We start from the raw sequence: 25,224 nt of genomic DNA, 5'->3' as shown, positions 1-25,224 counted from the left end.
CATGGTAGTGCCTCTGCTACCCATGGTCAGTTAGTTAGAGCACAGTACAATGTAATTATAAAGTACTTGCTTTGGCATCAGTTGTGGGACATGCTAAAGGTTGCAACATGGTGCTTTGTTGTCTATGTGATTTTCTGTGGGACTCGTCTCCTCAAACGTGTTCGGTATGGAGCCGAGAGAATTGCTAGAAATGCACATTTACTCACAGCATTTTATTATTTTTATTATTAACGTGATGACATTGCAGGTCAGTTGTATTTTCTTACATTACCTTAACTCAATGCACTAGTCAAAACTAAAAAACAGTGTGCGTTGCACACTATTCCCGTGCACTGTTCTCTGTGAATTAGAAACACGATTTTAACAGAATGTGGAAGAAAATATTCCATTATCCCAGACCAATTGCGCAATTGCGCAATTGTGCATTTGTATTTTAGAAAACACAATGAAATGTGCCAGAATGCAAAGGAAAAACAAGATCTAAACCAGCTATTGCCATCTGATTTGGGAAAACGAGATGTCTAGAATGTTTTCACATTGTATATTGGTTTAGTAAGGGTGCATATTTGAGAAAAGAAATGCATCTTTAAAAGGGTACAGTACCAAATATTCAATATGAAGTGTTAATGAAGTGGTTTGCTATAAAACAGTGCTTGGATGAAACCGTGCAGTCTCCCACCACACCAGGACACCCCAAAGATCCACTCTCATTTGACCTGTTCACACTCATCCGTACAGCCAGATTGCACCTTCCGTGCCACATGCATCATCAGAATGGGTTGGTGTGTTCCCTGTTGCCAGGTCCACTGGTGGAATGCTGGCAACCTCCCAATAAGCATGGCATCACTGTGTCTGCATATCCAGAATCTGCAAGAGGCATGGCATCACTGTGTCTGCATATCCAGAAACTGCAATAAGCATGGCATCAGTGTGTCTGCATAGCCAGAATCAGCAATAAGCATGGCATCACTGTGTCTGCATATTCAGAATCTGCCATAAGCATGGCATCACCGTGTCTGCATATCCAGAATCTGCAATAAGCATGGCATCAGTGTGTCTGCATAGCCAGAATCTGCAATAAGCATGGCATCACTGTGTCTGCATATTCAGAATCTGCCATAAGCATGGCATCACCGTGTCTGCATATGCAGAATCTGCAATAAACATGGCATCACTGTGTCTACATATCCAGAATCTGGAATAAACATGGCATCACTGTGTTTGCATATCCGAAATCTGCAATAAGCATGGCATCACCCTGTCTGCATATCCAGAATCTGCAATAAGCATGGCATCACTGTGTCTACATATCAAGAATCTGGAATAAGCATGGCATCACTGTGTCTGCATATCCAGAATCTGCAATAAGCATGGCATCACTGTGTCTGCGTATCCTCAATCTGCAATAAGCATGGCATCTCTGTGTCTGCATATCCAGAATCTGCAATAAGCATGGTATCACTGTGTCTGCATATCCAGAATCTGCAGCAAGCATGACATCACTGTGTCTGCATATCCAGAATCTGCAATAAGCATGGCATCACTGTGTCTGCATATCCAGAATCTGCAATAAGCACGGCATCACAGTGTCTGCATAGCCAGAATCTGCAAAAAGCAAGGCATCTCTGTGTCTGAATATCCAGAATCTGCAATAAGCATGGCATCACTGTGTCTGCATATCCAGAATCTGCAGTAAGCATGGCATCACTGTGTCTGCATATCAAGAATCTGCAATAAGCATGGCATCATTGTGTCTGCATATCCAGAATCTGCAATGAGCATGGCATCACTGTGTCTGCATATCCAGAATCTGCAGTAAGCATGGCATCACTGTGTCTGCATATCCAGAATCTGCAATAAGCATGGCATTACCGTGTCTGCATAGCCAGAATCTGCAAAAAGCAAGGCATCTCTGTGTCTGAATATCCAGAATCTGCAATAAGCATGGCATCACTGTGTCTGCATATCCAGAATCTGCAATAAGCATGGCATTACCGTGTCTGCATATCAAGAAAACTGCAATACGCATGGCATCACTGTGTCTGCATATCCAGAAACTGCAATAAGTATGGCATCAGCGTGTCTGCGTATCCTCAATCTGCAATAAGCATGGCATCACTGTGTCTGCATATCCAGAATCTGCAATAAGCATGGCATCACTGTGTCTGCATATCCAAAATCTACAGTAAGCACGGCATCACTGTGTCTGCATATCCTCAATCTGCAGTAAGCACTGTATCACTGTGTCTGCATATCCTCAATCTGCAATAAGCATGGCATCACTGTGTCTGCATATCCAGAATCTGCAGTAAGCGTGGCATCACCGTGTCTGCATATCCAGAATCTGCAATAAGCATGGCATCACTGTGTCTGCATATCCTCAATCTGCAGTAAGCATGGCATCACTGTGTCTGCATATGCAGAATCTGCAATAAGCATGGCATCACTGTGTCTGCATATCCAGAATCTGCAATAAGCACGGCATCACCATGTCTGCATATCCAGAATCTGCAATAAGCATGGCATCACTGTGTCTGCATACCCAGAATCTGCAACAAGCATGGCATCACTGTGTCTGCATATCCAGAATCTGCAGTAAGCATGGCATCATTGTGTCTGCGTATCCAGAAACTGCAATAAGCATGGCATCACTGTGTCTGCATATCCAGAATCTGCAGTAAGCACGGCATCACTGTGTCTGCATATCCTCAATCTGCAATAAGCACGGCATCACTGTGTCTGCATATCCAGAATCTGCAATAAACATGGCATCACCGTGTCTGCATATCCAGAATCTGCAATAAGCATGGCATCACTGTGTCTGCATATCCAGAAACTGCAATAAGCATGGCATCACTGTGTCTGCATAGCCAGAATCTGCAAAAAGCATCGCATCTCTGTGTCTGCATATCCAGAATCTGCAGTAATCACAGCAGCATGGTCTAGAATCTGCAATAAGCATGGCATCACTGTGTCTGCATATCCAGAATCTGCAGTAAGCACCGCAGCATGGTCTAGAATCTGCAATAAGCATGGCATCACTGTGTCTGCATATCCAGATTCTGCAGCCAAGGAAAGTTCAGGCGATGTCTAAAAGGGGCCTCAATAGTCAAAGCAGATCCGTGAAAACATTATCTTTGTACATCCCTCTGGTGTGTTAACATGGGTCCAACTCTACTGTTCATTCATTTCTTTATCTGATTTGCTTAACACCTTTAATAATCAGCACATAATAAAAAGAACAATTAACAAAAAATATTTTAAATGTAAATCTCAAAATACAAATGTATAAATCGCCCCTGAACATTACATAATAAAATTAAAATAGACACATGTAGAAATTTACCCCAATGGATTTAATCCTAAGGTATGTACAGAAGAGGTGCTGCACTTGTAAACTATAACTCCACCTCCCATTGTCCATGGCTAAACATGCCAATTAGGCGCATGTTCACGAAACCTCACATCCAACCAAGATCGGCTCGAAGGGCCTGATTCATGGAATATTTTGCACGGTGCAAAGTACTTTTCACTGGTGCAAAGTGACTTTGCACTGGCAGCAAACACCCTGATTCATGGAACTGTGCTGCGCGAAAAAAATACACTTTGCACGGTTGCGTGAATCAGGGTGGAGCAGTGCAAAGTGTATTGGCAAACAAAACTTTGCACTGGTCCATGAATCAGGGCGAAACGGTTGGCGGTGCAAATTCACTTTGCACCAGTGAAAAGTACTTTGCACCGTGCACCGTGCAAAATATTCCATGAATCAGGCCCTACATGTCCAGGATCGCCCTTGGAAGGAAGCTACCGCAACTGCGACTGGGCGGTGGGAGGTGGGAAGTCCTAAAACGTTGCCTCACTAGGAAATGTACTAGTGAGTTGCCAGCAACCGGGGAACTTCTGAATTTGAAAGCAAAGCCCTGCTCCATATCATAAATCCTTCTGGGATTTGCAGCTGAAGCATCCTGTACTTTATATCTGCCTCCATGGAGTGTCACAAGAAAAGTGATCCATATTGATAAGCTCTAAGGTAGAAGTGGTCAGGCAGGGCATGCGTGATGGCACGCTCTAACCGGTGCTGAATATTAGAGCTGGCAAATATCCCCCTGGACAGGCTGGTCTCCTTGATGCACATCTGACAGAGGTAGGCCGGTATGGCAGCTTTAGGGGAACTCTTCCACATCTGGTTTAACTCCTCATCCTCCACTCCTCATCCAAGTGCAGTCGTAGGAATCCTGTAACTACAACCCCTTCTCCGGCTGAGTGGGCACAGCGTGGCTTAGCTAGAGTCCCGGGGTGCCCTCAATGGGTCTCGCTCAGTGGCGTAACACAAGATGTGGGGGCCCACCTGCGAGCCATGCTCAGGGAGCCCCCCAACTCAGCAACAAATCAACGGTCGCGCCACACTCTAGGCCAGCCTAGATTATCACACTTGCGCAATACGCACAAACATGCTGCTGAACGGATATGTCGTTCACTGCACTAGGAGAAAGATATACATATGTGTTTTAATATAACATACATCACACTGTCTGAGAAAAATTGTCTGAAAAGCCAGAGTGTTTGCAATTGTTTTGTAGGGTAACACCAATCCAATAGATGCAAGTCACCAACAGAGCACAGGAACATTAAAGCTTTGCTATTAAAAAAGCCACGCCACAATGAAAACATGTCCAACTGGCTGCACACGGTAGACCAGTGTCGACATGTAATAACAATATAGTAAAGCTTGCAAGGCCACATTTAGACATATCTAGACTGGTTGCACCAAAATGGCAGTCGAAGCAATAACACTCATTAAGACTAGAACACGCATTCAAGTCTGTGTCTCTGTGGCCTCTAACAACACGGCCAAACTCTTTAAAATCTGAAAAGAACTGGTCAATGCTGTTGAGGTCTATACATCTCCTGTTCCCTCCCAGGCCCTCTGTATGGCTCTGTCATCTCACTTCTACGCTAAAACTCAGGGCATCCTGTCCTCCATCTCCTCTTCCTCTCCCTCCTCCTCTCTCGGCCCCCCTTTGGCCATCTCTACCTCTCTTCCTCCTTTCTCCTCTTTCTCTCTGACAACACCTGACGAGGTTTCCAGACAAGTCCGATCTATGAAAGTGTCATCCAAACAGGTGCTCTCCTGCTCCACCAGAACCATCAAGAACCATATTGACACCCTCGCTCCAGCCTTGACTGATTTCTGTAATCACTCTTTCCCCTCTCCCGTTAAGCACTCCCTTATGCACCCACTCCTCAAGAAGCTTTCTGACGATCCTGCCTGCCCAACAAACTATTGGCCAATCTCCATCACTCCTTTCCTGGGCAAACTGTTGAAAAAGCTGGCCATCTCCCAGCTTACTCTCCACATGGAATCTGTTGGTTGTCTCCATGACCATTAGTCTGGCTTCAGTGCCAGAGACACGGAAACTGCTGTCCTGAACACCTGTGAAGTTCTGCTCTCTAACCTTGATTCCAGCATTCCCTCTGTCCTCATCCTCCTTGATCTTTCCTGTGCTTTCGACACTGTCAACCATGCCATCCTGATCAATCCTGATCAATCGACTCCATGAGAACCTGGGCATCACGGATCAGGCCCTTGAGTGGCTGACCTCCTTCCTCTTGGACTGCCCCTCCCAGGTCCAACTTGGTCCCTTTCTCCCGCTCCATCCTCTCACTCTGGTTTTTCAACCTCTATGTGGCCCCTTTGACCGACCTGATCTCTACATTCTCCTCTAACTTTCAGTGTTATGCGGATGACACTCCGCTTTCCTTCAGGCTCCCCTCATACTCCTCTCATCTCTCGCTCATTCCCGACAGTCTATCCGCGATTCAGGATTGGTGTGCCTCCAACTATCTCTGCCTTAATGTCAGTAAGATGGAGATCCTTCTTATTTGGACTCCTGCCCCTGCTTTCCCTCTCACACTCTGGCCACCCACCTTGGGCCCTCTTCCTTAGCCTTCCTGTGAGGCAAACAACACTGGTGTCATCTTTGACTCCACTCTCTTTCTCTCCTCACATCTTAGACGTTGCCAAGAAGTCCCACTACCAGCTGCTCCTCCTCAAAGGGACTCTTCCCTTTCTCACTTTCCCCCAGAAGCTCACTGTCTGCAGAGCCCTAGTTCTCTCTAGGCTGGACTTCTGCAACAGCCTCTTTCTCAATCTGCCTTTCTCTACTATCCTGCCCCTGCAACTAATCCAGAAAAGGACTGCAAGAATTATCCTTGGCCTCAAGCACAGGGATCATATCTCTCCAGCCGTGAAATCTCTCCACTGTCTCCCAGTTGCTGCAAGTATCAAGTTCAAGACCCTTTGCATTGTCCACAAGGCTTTCTGGGCCAGGGGCCTGCACTACATCCAACGCTCTCTTCCAAAATATCTTCCTTCTCAAGCCCTTCGCTCAGCTACCTACAACTCACTAAGGGTTAGACGCTTCTCCAGGAAGAGACTGGGGGGTAGATCTCTCTCCTCTACAGGTGCCTCCCTCTGTAATAGCCTCCCTGCCCCTCTCAAGCTTTAGCAGACCACCTGAAGTTCTGGAAGCAGCTCAACACGTTCCTCTTCTCCTCTGCTTTCTCTCTCTCCCTCCCCTGCTGGCCAACCTGACCTACCTGTCTGCTGTACCGACTGGTTGCTTGGCTACCCTCAGAGTCTCACTGAGTCAAGACTCTTTCTTGATCAGTCACCCTTGCACTGCCTCTGGTCCTACCATGCACTTAGGGGCTGTAACTGTAACCCTACAGTCCCTTGTTCTCCTTGCACTACCCAGAGTTGTGCTGCCCTGACAGCACTTACTCAGAGCATTGCTGCCCTGTTTTTCCCCTCCCCTCTCCCTTGCACTTCCCCCGTCCCTTTCCCCTTCCGCTTCTCGTTATCGCACTTGCACGATCTGAATGACACAAGGCCTAGTAAGATCATTTGTCTTGTCCTCCCTCTATCTTCAATCCCTTGTCTTGTCGCGCCTAGAAACACCTGTGTGCAGGTGCGTTATAAAGGACTTATATCATATTATTTGATCACAGATGCCCAGAAAAATATACAATGCTGCAGTAAGAAACGGCTGACTGGCAGCACCCAAATGGCAGTCTAGCCAGGTAATTCTCTTAGCAGGACTGCTTTATCATGAATGCCCCATTAAAAAAAAGTCATACCAAACTGAGGAATGGCTAGACTGGCTGCACCATAATGCCTCTCTAGCCACTAATACCACATATCATGCCTGCTTAGCCTGGACATGGCATTATAATTTGTTGTATAATCCTGCCCCCCCACACATCCCCTCTCCCTCCCACCCCAACCTCTAAAATCAGCTCCTTGTCCCAGAATTACCTCCACGTCCCTCTTCCTTGCCCCAGAGCTTACGGTTGAGGCTCCTTGCCTCATATGTAAGTACTGGGATGAGAAAGAGTGGGACTGGGAGTAATGAAGATTACAGGTAGCTAAATCAAGCATTACTTCCATGTATCTCTACCTCATCCCAGTACTTGTGTATGAGGCAGAGTGTCTTATGCACAAGTACTGTCTCATAGACACTGGGACGAGGAAGAATAGGGCTAGGAGTAATGAAGATTACCAATAAGTAATCCATGCATTAAACACAAGAATTGGTGCAACACCATTGAGTTGACTGGGATTCAGCACTCCCCCCCTGAAATGTTGGGCTATGTTGATCAGACCTGGCTGACCTTCAGAGCAGTTGCCAGACGGAAAAGGACACAGATGTTACTAACATAAAACAATTCACTGTTAATACCTGCATTCAAATGCCAATTTCTTTAGGCAATTGAAATCGTGATGTGGGTTTAATACTTACATGCCAGGGGAGTGATTGGAAGTGTAGAGAGGGAACAGGAGACCACTCCTTCTCACAGCAGTCCATAAGTGGGTGCTTTAAACCTTAAAGGAGAGAGTCAACTGCTTGTAACATTGAAGCTGCACTAGAATAGTCTCATAAAAATGCATAAAGAAATTAGATGACCCAAACAAATAAGTTTGCCCCTCCCCCACCGCCAATGAAGTTGGCACCCCTCCCAACATTTGAAGGGTTAGCCCCCGAAATGTAGGTTTTGTTGCACCCGTGAACGCAAGCACACACACCATTCACCATATACACACACGCACACCCAGCCGTCCATACATTTAAGCGCGCATTCTTTCACCATACTGGCACACCCAGGCAGCCATCTAAACATTTAAATGTGCACCCTTTCACCATACAGGCAAACCCAGGCAGCCACCCATAAAATTACGTGTGCACCCTTTCACCATGCAGGCACACACACCCAGGCACCCACCCATATATTAAAGTGTGCACCCTTTCACCATACACTTGCACAGGCAGCCACCTATACATTTAAGTGTGAACCCTTTCAACATACACACACACACACACATCATGGGGTTAAGGGGAGCACTAACACTTAAAAAAGAAATTGGGCCTCATTACAAATATGCCGGACTGTAAACAACGGTGCTGGTAAGCTCACCGGCACTGTTGTTTCCGGGTCGGCATATTACAGCTCTGCAGGCGGTTGCTGTCCTGCCCGGCAGGTCAGACCTGCCGGGCAGAACGGCACCCACCCGCATAGTTTTCACAGAAGCACTGGCACCATTATTAACGGTGCCGGTGCTTCTATGGTCCCCATTCTCATTGAGTCCGATAGGACTTTATGGAAATGGAGACTTACCATTTGCCGGCGCCTGACTTCCCAGACCGCCAGGGTTGTAATCCCCCGGTGTTACCGGAAGTCGGGCGCCGGTAAATCATTACGGGTCTGGCGGCAACCTGCTGTCAGCAATGGCACGGTTGCCGCCAAACCCGTAATGAGGCCCATCGTTTCTTTTTGAAGTCACTCTGACTTCATAAAGAAAATATTTCTGTTGCAGAAATAATTTCTTTATAAATGCAGAGGGAATTCAAAAAAATATCTATATATTTTTTTTCTACAAGTGGGGGCCCCTCCCAGGACATGTGCTGGCGGGGCCCCCCGCACCGCGGGGGCTGCGGGGACCCTTTTACGCCAGTGGTCTTGCTGTTTGCTTAAAGTTAAGTACGTTTAAAGTAAGTCATTTGATTGTGTATATGTGGAGCATATTGCTTGTCGGGGAATGTGACATTGGTGCACAATGCAACTCGGAGTATATTCTGCTTTCTACCAATGGATTTGAGCAAGAACGTAGGGCCTTGATTGTGTGTGTGCGTGTGTCAATGTATGTGTCTGCGTGTTTATGTGTGTGTGTGTGTGTTTGTGTGTGGATGTCTGTGTGTCTGTGAATGAGCATGTACTGATGTGTGTTATTAACTTCATTTGTCAGTGTAGGTATGTTTCTTTTTATTTTGTATTTTTTTAAATTTGATATGAATGATGTGCTGTTGTTGTGTTGTATTTGTCTGATGAATTTCCACTGTGTGCAGGTGCCATGCTTTCGAGTGATGCTTTACTTTATGTAGAAGTGTGTGTGATAAAGTGTATGAGTGTGAGATAGCTTATCTGCGAGCTCCTTAAAATATGCGTGTCCATTTCTTTCGGTTCGTTTCTGTGTGTGATGTCCCTGTGTACGATTTGTGTTTAAATGTGTGTGCATGGCTGGGTTTTTACGTGCGTGTATATATACATGTGTTATATTAACTGATAGTGATGTGTGTATTTTTGCGTGTGTCTGTGCCTCTCTGTGTGTGTGTGAGTGAGATGATTGCCATTTTTCAGGTTAAGTGTGATTCTTTTTATTTGTGTGTTATGATCGTGTTGCCTTGTATTGATCTGTAGTGTTTCCACTGTGTGCAATGTTATATATTTGGTGCCTTTTTATTAAGTAGTGCTTCACTTTATGTGTGTGTGTGTGTGTGTGTGTGTGTGTGTGTGTGTAAAAGTGTCACTGTGCACTCATCTAAATATGTGTGTGGCCTTGTGATTCATTTTGTTACTTTCTTTGCTGTAGTTCTTTTTTTACTGTATTTTAATTTCTGTGCAACACTTGCATGCTGTGTGGAAGTTTGTGTGTGTGCACACATGCACGTGTGTGTTTTAAGGAGAGAAAGTAGAGCGTGTGTTTGTGTGTATTTCTGTGAGTGCAGGTTGGTGTGGGTTGGTGTGGTTTCTAGTGTGTGTCAGGGTCCGTGTTTCTTATTATTGGTCTGTCTTTGGGCAAGCATATTTGTTTATGTGTGTGTGCATGTGCCTGTGTGTGTTGGTGTCTTCTGTGCCTACGTGAATATATGAATACTTGTGTATGGGATTCACTGAATGCCACCCATTGATCACTGAAATGTTTTTGAATGTATACACCCCTCTGTGCTCTCCAGACTTTTAATTACAACATCCCACCCAGGCCCTGCAGGTTTGCACTGCCATGCTGCCATGCTTCGTGGGCTTCTTTAATATGTTGCTTTACAAAAAAACCTTTACAATGTACAAATAAAATATACAACTTCATAAATAACCATCGATGTAGCAGAGATAAACATCACATTGCAGGCATCACACACAATATGTCAACATTTCGTATCTGTACAGCATACTATTAGACTGACATCTGCAAATACCAATAAATACGTGGCACACAATAAAACCAACCACATCATTAATCATTACACAGTTTTGTCATCTCATAATCATTTCGTCATGATGACCTCATGTAAACTCAGTATCCCAATTTTAAACAATTGAAATACCCCGTAACTGGGACACCTACAGATGTTGGAACGCCCCCTAGATACACCTCTGCCTTTACATATCCCCACCCACACAGGTTACATTTAGAACCAGTTTACTAAAACACTTTAAATGAAGCGCAGATGTCTTAATGTTTTCACAGTCTGTTTATCTTTGCAAAAACGGCAGTACGACTCATCCCTCGCAAGTCTGGGGGGGGGGGGGGATAGCTCAGGGGAAACGTGCTCGTCTTGGAAGCTAAACGATGCAGAGCGACACTGGTTCGATCCCCGGGTCCGCGCTCAGAAACCTCCCTAGTCATTGCTAAATTCCACCTGATTCCCAAAAAACAGCCTCTATTGTAACGATTTTGGGAGATATTCAAATAAAGGGCCACAATGCCACGCCTTTTAGGTGTCTAAGGAAAGATGGGCTGAAGACAGGACCATACACCAATCTAAATTAAAAAGTGCTCTCTTAACTTGAAGCAGGCTTCCTCCTGTTCCAGCCGAGTTTGCCCTATCTCTCTGAGTACAGTTTCACAATAATCTTGTAACATAGAAAACAGATGTATGTCACTCATTGGAATACTCAGTTTGACTTCATGGGGGCATTTTGCTTCACCAGTCTTGCATAGCTCACGGGAAATGCTGGCTGGTCACTGCATGTGCGAGGGTTAGCTCCTGCGCTTTCTTGCACATATGGACAGAGAAACCTGGAACGGGGCATTTCAGCAGCCACACACAGGTCCCTGCTGAAGGTATGTTTATGTTCATTTATTTTTTATTTACATATGTGTATGGATGCATATATGCTTGTGTTATGAGTGAGTGTATGGTGATAGGTGCTCGTATGAATGATAGAGTGATTGCCGTGTGAATGTGTGTGTGTGCGTGCTTTTGTTTTGGTCCGGTGAGCTCATTTTGGTGAGTGGGGCATAGAGGGGGCAAGTAAAGTTGTACAACAAAGGCATTTTAAAAATGACTTTGTTGCACAATCCCCCTACCCACCTGCCAAAATCAGCTCTCTTCCTACGTGCTGTGGAGTCCAGGGGACAGGGATGGTATTTTGTTTACTGGATATCTGTCATAGATGTCCCGTCGAAAATACCATGCTTTCCCCCTTGTTCCCCCAGCGCCAATTGCAATAGTTTGGCTTTTTACCAATTTTTTTTAAAGCACCCTCTAAAATTCAACATTTCAACCCATTATGTTTTTAAATTCAAAGGGGGGGAAAAGCCTCCAAGCCCCCCTTGATTGGCTCGGGCTCCCTTGCTGCAATCGGTCACTATGGCATTTTTATGGGGAATATTTATACCCCTCGACTGAACAAATTCACCAGCTCTCAATGGTCCTTGGACTGCGTTGGGAACGGGGGTGAGGGAGCCCCTGGACTGTATAATGAGCAGGATGGGCAGGAGCACTGGGATAGTGGTGGGGAGAGCCCAGGGACTGGGTAGGGGTGGGATGAGGGAGCCGAACGACTGTGATGGGAGCAAGTGGGGTAGCCCAGGGACTATGCTGGGAGTAGGGTGCGGTGACGCCACAGAATAGTTCATAACCATTTGTACATACTGTCCATTTGACATTTTTGGGGGGGACCGTCCTGCCCAAATTTTGCTCAGGGGGGCCCAAGCCAAAAAAAATGTGAAGACTTCCTGCTTATACTATTCTTAACAGGTTTTCTCAGGCTTCTCATCAGTTGCAGTGCAATAATCAAATGACATGGAAAACCCACATACATTGAAGGAAACACCAATGCATGAGTGACAAATAACAACTTCCACACCGTAAACAACCACAACCCTAGGAGATTACTTCTAGTTGAAGAATCTTCCGCTACCGCCACCACCACCACCCCATATGACTACAACCACCTAAGGACATGCACCCTATCTACCACACACTTTAGTGATGAAATAAATATCACATCCAGGGTTTACTAACACTCACTACCTAACAGAACAATAGACGCCAAGAGAACAAACCCTTGAAACATCACAGAAACCCCCCCAAAACAAGCAACTCATGCACACCCAGTCCATCTTGAAACATAGGACAGAAGCCATGCATCTCTTTCAGTTAGACCAAATGAACCTTTACAATGTAAATTAAACATATAGGGGCCGGTGTAGGCCACATCCATAAGGTTCTAATTTCAACAAAGGTGATTCCTTTGACATCAATACCAGAATGCATTCCCTCCCATCACTGGACCAGTCCTTCCAAAACCTGCGGCAACAGGCAACCGCACAGCGTCACAATCAGACCACTGGTCCCCGGATACATACACAACTGTGTGCCCCTGTCTGACATGCTGTACTTGTTCCCTTTGTGCTGGGCTGTGTCAGGAACTGCACAGATACTTATGGTACACCTCATCGCAACACACTACATACAGCCAACTAACCCAGAGCCCAATGCGTGGCTTAGTTATAGGGCTATCGACCTTGCACGGTGAAATGCCATGCCAAATGACGAAGCAGAGAAGAAAGGTGATTGGCGACTGCTGTAGCACCTTAGAATTTAAACGCCACTCTGTCACTGACACCTAACTCTCTACCTGCATCCTAAACCAACATACACAATAGCTCCTGCCGCGCTGTTGCTAGAAAATTATCAGCACACAATCCATCAATGTGCTAAAATGGCCAAACCTGTCATTCATCAGGATAGCTCAGGGGCCGAATCCTAGTCTCGGGCTTAGAAACCTCTCCGGTATTAAGCACTGTGTAAAATAACAATTATAATCTAATCATCAAGGCATCTCCATATCCTAGGCCATCGGGCTGCAACCTCTGGCTCTCCAGCTGTTATGAACAACAACTACCATGATCTCTTACCATTGGCTATGCTGCCCAGGGCTAATGGGAGTTGTAGTCAAAGACATCTTGACATCCAAAGGTTGCAGAACCCTGTCCTAGGCTAACCAGCACACAGCCAATAGGCTCTGGTTTGATGAACATCAAGCACCAGCAAAACAATGAAGCAATAATGCCCTCTCCGATAGGATGGATAGGGTGGTAACAACCTGAGGACCAAGTTATAGGCTTGGGCGCCATGCAGGCTTTAACGTTAGGCCCCAGTGCCGTTACCTTCCCATCCAGCTTGCCGGCGAGAGTCTTATCTCTATTCCTTTTTAATCCAGGGTGTTGATAGCAATCTACTTGTTTGAATGAACGTGTCACGCACTCAAACAAGTAATCGCCTAGGTTTGCTGCAATGGAAATGGAAGGCGGGGCTGCATGCAACGTCCTTCTTTCATGTCCATGCTGGCCCAGGATGTGAGTGCAGCGACAGCAGAGGCTAGAAGAATCAAGTAAACGGGGCAGGGTGGGAGGAAGGTAGGAGCGGAGGCGGGGGGGGGGGGGGGGGGTGGGGCGGGAGAGGATGTTGGAAGATGGCAACTTGGGCACATGCACTTTCCGTCTTGCTCCTATCGTAGCATTCAGCACGTGATCGATTGCTCTGGGGTCTGGCACCGGTGCTGATAATGAATATCACACACAAAGCACACGCGTACCCGTGAGCAGGAAGCAATGAATCACTGCCAGATTCGCAGGATATAATCAAAACATTTCCTCTACCCCTCTACTCTCACTAAACCATGCATAACCCCGCCTTTTTACTTACAAAGCGCCAAGAACAAAGAGAGTGTGGAAGGGCTTTTCAATAATTATGTAGAACACCTATATTCTGCCTTGACTTCCTTGTTTTACTGTTTCACTACTGCACCAACCATGTACAAGCGCTGTGATATCTCCAGGTCTGGGCGCTATACAAATTAATTAATTAAATAAATAAATATATTAGTAAATAAATAAATGGGGTGAGGAGTTATTCCTAAGATAAGTTCCCTTGATTGTTCTTTCAGGCAAGCAGACTCCATTGGAAACCCAAGCACCTCTGCCCCCTGCCGTAACCGTACACCTCCCTCGCAAGGCATCAGAAGCCATTACCGTCAGCACAGTGGCAGAATGCCCTGGTGAAAGCATACACCTTCTCGAGTGGCACAGCAGCTCCCCTCCTGGTGTGGCACACACAGTGGAAGCCAGGCCAGGAAATAGAAAGCACATGGGAAGCTCTGAGTGGCATGCCCTGAAATATTAAAAGCCTGCTTGGGCCAGCTTATTTTTCAGGCTTCCTCTGCACAGCCATATTTGAACTCATATCTCATGTCGAAAGCTTATATGGTTTTCAGAACTCCTGTTGGGCCAGGACACTTTTTTTTCGTTTTCTTCTATTCCTTTTGCCCCAATTATAGATGTTTTCCACACCTGCTCTTTCCATCTGTGCCTCTTTGAAAGGCTTCTGAGAAGGCTTGTATTTCTTCAGAGGGGCCGGCTCGGTTACGCGCGTTCCCAAGCTCGCCGACCCTACTGAGGGATCCTGTTGGGGGGACAGTGGACCAGTGTGTTCCACACTGATTTTTGACTGCTAGCATTAGCCTCACCCGATGGCATGCTATGCAGCTTCAGTCATGGGTGCGGATGCACACCTGCTCCTAATGGGTACAGAATCCACACGTATTTTATTTATTTTAATATACCAAATAGCCTTTCGGCTTTGTATATACAATACACAGACAATAATACCTATTCATCTGTGTTTTTTAATAAATGATTTCGTATGCGATCCAGAGTGTGCACACAGCTGTAAGATGCCGTGTGTAATATGTGAACATGCATCTCTAGGTAAAAATAAAATAATAACAAAATAATAGAACATAAAAGAGTAAACCGCTCCATGCACTTTAAGCAGAGGTCGGGAATACTGTGTTAGCCAAACAAGCAGTTCCCATTGTTAAAACATAAAGCAGAGCAAGCACAAGCAGAGAATACGCTTTTATGAGGCTGGATTTCAAGACAACACAGGCATCTCCCACTGCCTGAGGAAGCGGCTAACTTGGCCTCGAGGGCCGACAGTTAACTCAATTAGTTACCCTAAAAAAGGTATCATTTTTGCAAGATCCTGTGCTGTATTTTGATTTTTTTTAAAAAAGGTTGAATTTAAAGCAAACAAATTAGCCACCATGAGGCCTTCCCATTCTTTACACAACACCCAGCAAGAGTTAGGACTCCCACAGACCCATTGCTCCCTGCATCCGACAACTAATCTTAAGCACTCATCTTGGCCGGAAGGACCCAGCGCTCTATACAGCACTAGGCAGAACAGCAGTGGGGAGCACAATTTCACTATGAATCAATACAATGCAAATGCCAGCTGAACACTCACCCTAATTAAAGACAATACACTTCGCATAAATGTGTCCTTTCAATGTGTTAATTCATAAAAGTAATCAACTCCCTATTAATAATTTAGAGGTAGGCTTGTGAAGCACAGCCCAGTTGGGGTTTAAGAATGGCTAACCAAACAAGCAGACAACCTTAATGAAATGCATGGGAACAAGAGTTGTATTTATAATGTATACACCATAGGAGTGGTGTCTGCATAATGAGCAAGTCATATGTATACATGTGTGTCTCTCACCTGGAGATGAGCTTAGTATATAGTGGAAGTTAACACACATTAGGAATGCCTCAAAGCGTAGCTTATTATTAAAACTAAAGATAACATAAAACCAACATCGAACCCTAACTCAAACTTTTCTGGGATCAAAATGAATGTGTTAAATGTTAATAGTGGTATTAGTAGTCAAATGGTTTCCTAGTAGTGCTACATCTGGGTTGTGTTTGTTTATATGTTGTTGTTGTATGTGTGTGCTTGTTTGTACTTAGCACGTGAATATTATTGATTGCTTATTGCGAAATGTAGAATAAGTATTTAGTTGAGGGTGTGCATTTTTGTGAGATCGTTGTTTGTGTATATGTGGTTGTTTGTTTACATGATATTTAATGTAATCTGTTTATTAGGACTATTGTTTACATTCTAACATTTTATCCTTGCATTCATCTCAGTGTATTTTTGACTTTGTATACCTGGGTGCTGATCGTACTTTATACCAAAATGTTGTTTTTTTATGTTTTATGTTTAGTATTTACATTTAGATCACACTTAAATGCCGAGATTGACAATGTTAGTAGACTTTAACTTTTTTTGGGGGTGGAGGTGGAATCCTAGCTATTGTATTATTTTTCCAAATTAATTATTTGTTTTTGTGATAAAGTATTGTACGATTTATATATGAGTTACATTTTTAAGGATACACTAACTTGTCAATCTCATTTTTTTATAATTATTATTTGTCAGGGTAAGATAAGGTTCCAACAATTCTGGCGTTATGCTGTTGTTGGAGTTTAAACCTTAATATTTGCATTTCCAACATTTGTCGTCCTTTCATAAGGAGTAACCTTGAAATGTGTTGTCCCTGTATATATCTTTTGTTTGTTAAGAGCACATTTTATGATGTATGTCTGAGTTATGTTCACAGATTTGTGTTGGTGCAGCTGATCATCTTGTTTGTGTTGTGTACGTTTTATTTTGTGGAATAGTTTTCATTACACTTCGTGTTGGGAGTGTCCGATCACATTGTATGTTTAGCTGAAGCATCTTTTAACCCGTTGACTCTTTTGGTCATGGAAGGTGGCCATGCTGCAAATTATGTGCCATGGGCCATTTTATGTGTTTTAGAGGATATATATATATATTTCTTTTAATTTGCTGAACATTTTAAAATTTTTAAATATATTTTTCATTTTGTCTTGTCCTTCGTTTATACAGCGCCCTACTGTGTGTTCGGGGAGGCCGATCAACTAGTAAATATCACAGAATGTTTTTCATGTCAAAAACATGCTTTTTCCCGCTGAACCTAATGCACATATGTAGTGGCCTTACTGGGTGTTGGGTGTGGCAAATCTTCTTGTGAATATAGTGGAGATATTTTCACGTTGTATTATAATTTTGTTTTGTTTTGCTCCTCTGACTTTACTGCGCATGATCGAATGTGTGTGTGTGTATGTCCTGCAAATGCTTTCATATTTATTGTACTGCTAACCCATGTTCCCTCCAGGCTGCCCTCTGGGCGCTTTGAAACAGAATGTATTTCCTGCATAAGCGCCTAACAAATAAATACATGCGTTCATTCTGTTCTGACCTCCGTGCCTACTGTGCTTTAAGGCAGCTATCAAGTTTGTTTTATGCTTCAAAAGCACGTTTAGCTAATCAGATTTTCAACATTTTTAGTAGTGAACAATTTCAAAATTAGAGTTAGATTTGAAATTCAACATGGGTAATTTCGAGGAGTTGCAGGCTAAGGAGTGACTTTTTAGCTCCTTTTGTACATCCAGTGCCAATAACAAAAATATATTTTCAGCAATCATTCTGTGCATGAAATGATTTGAAGGCATCTTTCTTAATTTGCCTGATTGTTCGGATTTGGCCAAATCAAGGTCATGCCACATTTCATGACATTTCATTGGTTTTAAACAAGAAGATTTATTTTTAATTTTTTGCATTTTAGTTTCAAAATGATCAAGCTCTATTCTGAGTTTGCTTCTTCTCGAATTGGGAATCTCCAATGAAAACAGAAGGCTGATTATTCATGTATCCCAAAACAATTCAATAATGGCGGTGTCAAACAGGTGGTACACACACACGCACGCACTCACGCACGCTTGCACGCACGCACACACACAACATCAAGATGCTACTTTAAGCTGCATTCTGCTACAGTCACTCGAGCTCCTTCGTGATCACGGTAATAGATGTGGCCATTGTCCGTGCTGCGTAGAAGACCTTAACACCTTGCAGGCCGTGCTGAGCTCGATAAATGCAGTCATTGCCTCACGCTCGGTCTTCAGTGGGTCAAGGGGGTATTTGGGAGTCTTGTAAACTGCGTGAAGGTCTGATGCTAGGGCTGTGTGGCTCCAATTTCCTGGAGCAAACGTTAGGGGCTGTTCTTTGGGACGCTGCATGAAAACATATCACATATCCCAATGAATCACCTTTCCAGTCATCACACTCTGAGCCTATCACAAGTACCAGGATCTTCTTTCAAAGAGGAACCATCCATCTCTACAGCCGACCCACAGGCTGTCAGTCTGTTATTATTACAGCAAAGTATCCTATGAGAGTTGCTACTCTATGGACTGCTTCCACCCGCCTCCCCCAACCCCAGTGATGAATGAGCTTGCCCTGCTTGCTGCCTTTATCCATTGTAGCCCACTATGAGACGTGTCACCTGCCTCTCATTGCCACATGCAGTAAAGGCATTCATGTTTCAGAACTTAACCAGTGCCTGCTTGCTGCTGACATGTGTCTTCAAACTGCAGTCACTGACACATTGCGACACGGATGACACTGCCCTTTCTTGTTCCGTGGTGGAAAAATATTACATTTGATATTATTAGTAAGTCCTTCCACTGAAAGTACTGCAAATAATCCGTGGCATCAACCACTTTTAAAAAAGCATATTATTATTATTATTATTATTATTATTATTATTATTATTATTATTATTAACAGTGCTACTCATAGTAGGAGCAGTATTAGCAGTAATAGTTTTAGTAGTAATAACTATTATTATAATAATTATTATTATTAGTAGTAGTAGTAGTAGTAGTACTGATAGTAGGAGCAGTATTAGTAGTAATAGTTTTAGTAGTAGTAATAACTATTATGATTATTGTTATTATTATTATTATTATTATTATTATTAGAAGTAGTAGTAGAAGTTGTGGTCTTTTTTATTGTTATTAACAGTGCTACTCATAGTAGGAGCAGTATTAGTAGTAATAGTTTTAGAGGTAATAACTATTATTAGTATTATTATTAATATTATTATTATTATTATTAGTAGTAGTAGTAGTAGTACTCATAGTAGGAGCAGTATTAGTAGTAATAGTTTTAGTAGTAGTAATAACTATTATGATTATTGTTATTGTTGTTATTATTATAATTTTTATTATTAGTAGTAGTAGTAGTAGTAGAAGTTGTGGTATTGTTATTATTATTATCAGTTCTACTCATAGTAGGAGCAGTATGAGTAGTAATCGTTTTTAGTAATAGTAATAATTATTAGTATTGTTATTATTATTATTATTAGTAGTAGTAGTAGTAGTAGTAGAAGTTGTGGTATTTATTATTATTATTATTATTATTATTATTATTATTATTATTATTAACAGTACTACTCTAAGTAGCCGTAGTATTATTAGTAATCGTTTTAGTAGTAATAACTATTATTATTATTATTATTATTATTATTATTATTATTATTATTATTATTATTATTCATGTTAATAGCAGTGTTGTTATTAATAGTTAAAATAATAATGGATGTATATGACATTATTTTAAAGTGTGTAAGTGATGAAACCGAGTGAAAATGGGATTTCATGGGACACAAGAAAGTTTATAATTGTTCGCCTTGTTTTGACCCATTTGATTAACAGTGAATACTTTTGTCACGCTCCTTTGACACACCACATGGGAAGTGTGTACAGTAATGCTTCTAATGTGTATGCAAACCACTCGGAGTAAGTTCCCAAGCCTGCTCCCTAGTCTTCTCCAGCGTGGAGCCCTGGCAGAGGTTCCACGCTGGGCTTCACTTCCGGGTGAAGGAAAGGTTGCACCGGGAGAAACAAATTGGGGAGAACTGTTTGATTCTCCGATCTCCTGTGTATTCATGCAATCAGCTCAAACTGCACACGTGTTTATGATCATCGCAGTGACTACATGTTGCTGATGCCAATGTCCCCAGATCCCTGTATTTTAGATAACACCCATCGTCTATGTGTTTCTCAGTTTATGTGTAGATTAGTAATGCGTCCTTATGTTTACAAATTGCTCTACTCCTCGGATGTTTGAACCTTCACTGCTGTTATAAGCGTCACGGTGTCTCACAATACCGCTGCATACCGAATCAAGCAGTTGCCATGCTAATACTTGTTTGTTTATCTTCATCCTTTCTTCCCCTTCTCCCTCTAGTTGTCCACCCAAAACCTCGAAAACGCCCACATTAATAACCTGGGCCAAACAGATACAAATGGAGGTGAGGTTGGGATGTGGTGGCTTGCATTGAAATCACCTGTGTTGAGGTGAACGCGCAGTGAGATGGCTAGTATTGAAATATCCGCCTTGAGGTGGGTTTGAGGTGAGATGGCTTGCATTGAAAACCTGATTTGAGGTGGGCTTGTGATGAGATGTCTATCATTAAAGTCCTTGCATAGAGGTGGGATAGGGGTGAGATGGCTTGCTGTGAAACCCCTGCTTTAAAGTGGGCTTGGGGTGAGATGGCTTGCATTGAAATACTTGCTTTAAGGTGGGCTGGCAGTGAGATGCCGTGCATTGGCATATGAGTGTCTAGTTGTGTTTGCAATGGGATGGGTTATATTAAAATTACTGCATTGGTTGGGATTTGCAGTGAGATGATAAGCATTAAAATGCCATATATATATATCTATATCTATAGATATATATATATAGATATATATATATATATATATATATATATATAGATATATATCTATAGCCCTGATTCATGGAATTATGTGCACAGTAAATTGGCACTATGTATGCAAAACTGTGGGTGAAACCCCATTTGCCGATTCAAGGAATCAACTGTGCCGGACTTTTTCATACTCTGTGGGGACTTCGCGCAGGCCTGGCACATCTCTGCGAGCGGCCGAGTGCCTTGCATGAGCCACCCTGCAGAGCGGTGGCGCGGCCTGTGTATAGACCGGAGTAGGGGGGCGGAACACGCAAAATGGACAAAAACAAGGGAAAAGGTGGCCGTTACGAGGGACGGCCCACTGGCAGTCCATCGCATGTACACAAATGCGCATAACCAAGTCTATTCATGGATCTGATCCGCACAACCTCTCGTCTAGGAAATGGCCTCGCAAAGCACTCAATCTGTCCGCCACCTGAATGCAGGCGTACAGATACTTGTGCATAGGAATCACTGTGCACAGGTAAGATCGGATGTTATATTTTGGGGTGTGTACACGCTGATGGGGTTACAATCAGATTTTGGGGTGCACGTAAGCAGTGTAGCTAGGTGCAGGAATGGTTTACAGACTTGTTCATGCATGTGTACCGGGATATGATGACTTTTACAATACGTGGTACGCATGTTGAGTGGGTGCTAGGAATAGATACGGAGGACCCACAGCAACCCAGCTGGGTTGATGGCCCGGTTTTGGGGGTTTGCAGGCAGTTTTTCAGAGTGCATTGCAGGCGAGGAATGCGCAAAAGTCTGTATCCATGGCTGCAAAGGCTCTGTGTGTGAATGTGCATATTCTGTGCAACGTACCACACAGAGTTATTCTCGATGCGCAGTGTTTGCGGAAGTTATACGCCCTTTTCCATGAATCAGTACCTCTGTGTGTTCTCTTTGTTTAACCTCCACCCTTTCTCACTCGTATAAGAGAATTAAACAATGACTATGCTCTACTTTAGCGACTGGTTTTGAATGCTGTTTACTTTGTGTGTCTGTCTAAATGGGATTTATAAAGTGTAATCCCAGGTGGTAATCAACAGAGCTGTACACAGGGGATGCACGCAGGGGTTTGCTTTAGTATAGTTATTTCTGCTTCACCTTGATGTTCAAGCAACACCTCAGTGTGAAGCTACTGCAGCGTACAAATGGTGGATCGGGGCCACATGATGTAGAAAATGAAGCTTGTCAGAGGAACAGTGCACCACACTCCGATCGTGTCTCCATGCGAACAACAGACATTCCAGTGCCTGTGTGCATGCTTCTCATAAACGCATCATGCACGCAGGAAAGTAGGCCCTGGATAGATGGATGGATAGATAGATAGAGAGATAGATAGATAGACAGACAGACAGACAGACAGACGGACGGCCGGACAGATAGAAGGATAGATGGACCGATGGATGGCTAGATAGGCAGGACCAAGCTTCTGCAATATCTACGTGGCATGCTTAAATGGCCCTACTATGCAGCAACATTTTCTCATATAAAGTTATGTCAAGACTATGTTACCAAAATAGGCAATTGTTAAAACGTAGAATCTACAATGCATCTGTATCATGCAATTTCAGACTAAAGTTCTTTGTAAACCACAAACTGTGCCAAATCAAACCGCCAGACTGCTCACAGCACTTCTAGATCATACCAATTGACATCTTTGAACATTTTTCAGAATATTTTGGACAAACGGCAATTTCATGAAATTCTTTTGGTTTGTTTTACTGTTTTTTTTTACAATAAAAAACAGGGGATACTCTAAACACACCCCTTTCCACCACTCACACCCACCTTCCTGTATGCCTTACCCAAATCTATCATCTGTATTTTTGTGGTAAAAAAAATGAGCCAGAAAATGTGGCAAAAGAAATTCACCAAAATTGGCACTCATTAAAAGTAAGGAATACCTATTGACACTTTTAAATTACACACAAGTGGAAGCTGCGTCCCTCACCCATAGGTCGGTCAATATCACCACAATCCAGGTATATCTGCGTGACATCTGTGTGACCTTAATCTATCTTTTAGCATTACAGTCCTGCAATTAGGACATTCACCATTGCCGAAGGGCAACCACTTTATAGCTGGAATGCCGAAAAGATCACGCGCGGTCTGTCGCTGTTACACTCATCTCTACAGTCTGCTGAGATTTTGCCTAAATTTACTGATTGAGGCTGTGCTCAATGCAACAAACAAGCGCTGGCGATTGGTCCCGCTCTCGCCAGATCCGAGATCCGGCACCAGATGTGTAGGCGGATCTCGGGATCCGGTCAGAGTCAATGCTGGAAAAAAAAAGAAAAAAGAAAAAGCACCCGCGAGCAAACTGTAACTTCCTCTGGTGACCCCGTGAAAGGGGTCATCAGAGGAAGTTACAGTCCTCAGACAGGATCCCTTCATCAGCCACGACACAGTTTATTTATTTATCTGTGAAATGTTTGTCGGATACATGGACCCGGATTATTTATTTATTTTGAATAAATATACCGGTACCCGACAAACGTTGCATGAATAAATAAATAATCCAGGTCCATGTCCACACGATGCAGCCACCCAACTGCTTTCAGAGGGGAGCTGCAGGAGCTTGTGGTTCAAGTAAAAGAAAACGGTGCTTATGGCGAACAGAAATCGCCTTGTTTGAATAGTACCCAAGGGGGAGTTTTTTTTAATAAAATGGGATGCAAATTGTGCATTTTAAAGAATATTTATTCAGGTACACTGGTCAAAACTATTATCCACATAGTGAAGTGACCCATCACCAGTTCCATTGAAGTGGTTCAAAGTGAAATTGATATATAGTTTGGAAAAGAAGCGGCATGAAATAAATAGCACCATTTAAAACTATTATTTTGGAAATTTCCTTTGATAGGAGGTCAACTGCCAGCTGCACCCACCTAAAACCCGCCGCCACGGGCAACACCCCCACAAATTCTGCCCCCACACCTGCCCTTGTGGGATCCCCCACCAATTATTTTCCATTTCCACCACTGCAACAAACACAGTTGGTCAGAGCTGATGCTACAATAAGGCCTCCCTTGGGAGCTCTCTACTAGCGGGAGGATAGCTCGGGGCAACACGTTTGTCTTGGAAGTAAAACAATGCAGAGCAACACAGGTTCAAATCCCAGTTTGTGCTTAGAGACTTGTTTCTTTGTGCTGAGCGTGTTATAAACGATACATTAATTTTTTGCAACTTCATCTGCAGAAAACCACCAGGTCACACATGTTGGTGCAAAACGCATAAAGTCTGGCCCGATTGTAAGGGAGTGAGTGCTAAAAGAAAAAATAACACTTCGCAGGCAGAGGCATTAAGCCTGGTACCCAATTGTTCGTCTCGGGAGGATAGCTCAGGGGCAACATGCTCGCCTTGCAAGCAAGACGACACAGAGCACCACAGGTTCGATCCCCGGGTCTGCGATCAGAAACCTCTTGGTATTAAGCACGTTATAACCTATAATATCATATCATATCAATGTCCTCTGGTTGGTCTTGGAGGTTTCTGGATTATATCCGTGTTCCGGTTCTCGCCTTCCTGTCACCGGCCTACTGAGATCAGACTTGTGCAAAATGGCGCCACTGTACTGCTCCCGTGCCCACATGTGTATGGATTGTGCAAAATACACCATTTGGCTATCAAAACCATCCTCTAGAACGCTGGTCTGCATGCTTTGGCTCTCCAGATATGCTTGGACTACCTCTCCCATCCACCCTGGACAGCATAGTCAATGGTCAGGGATGATGGGATCCGTAGTCCAAAACATCAGATGAGTGGCAGATTGCAGCCCTCTGCTCATTCCTAGCCAAAGGACAGGGTGAAGCAAAGGGGAACTATTTCATGCGATTGTGGGAAGAGAGGTTTTTGGAGTTGTAATTAGTTTTGTGGCTGTGTTTGCCACATTCTCTGCATTAGGCGTCCACTGACAGTACCAGCCAGAAGCCGGCAGCCTGCATTCACCGAGAAGAACCGAGCCTCAAGGTCCCATGTCACTCTGAGAGGGTTCTGCCCGCTGTTGGGCTTGGCGGGAAGAGAAGCGAGCGTGCAGGAGGTGCCATGTGCCAGAGACGCTCAAGGGCTGAGACCAGACGGCGCTGACGTGCCCACGGCTGCAGCTTTGGAAGCAACTGTGTGCGTCGTTTTATGTCTTTCAAATGCATTAGAGCTGCGTCACCAAGTACCTTTGCATCTGACATT

The sequence above is a fragment of the Ambystoma mexicanum genome, chromosome 5p (assembly GCF_040938575.1).
Source record: "Ambystoma mexicanum isolate Mex_15411 chromosome 5p, UKY_AmexF1_1, whole genome shotgun sequence".
NCBI classification, from domain to species: Eukaryota; Metazoa; Chordata; class Amphibia; order Caudata; family Ambystomatidae; genus Ambystoma; species Ambystoma mexicanum.
This window is presented reverse-complemented; position numbering follows the sequence as displayed.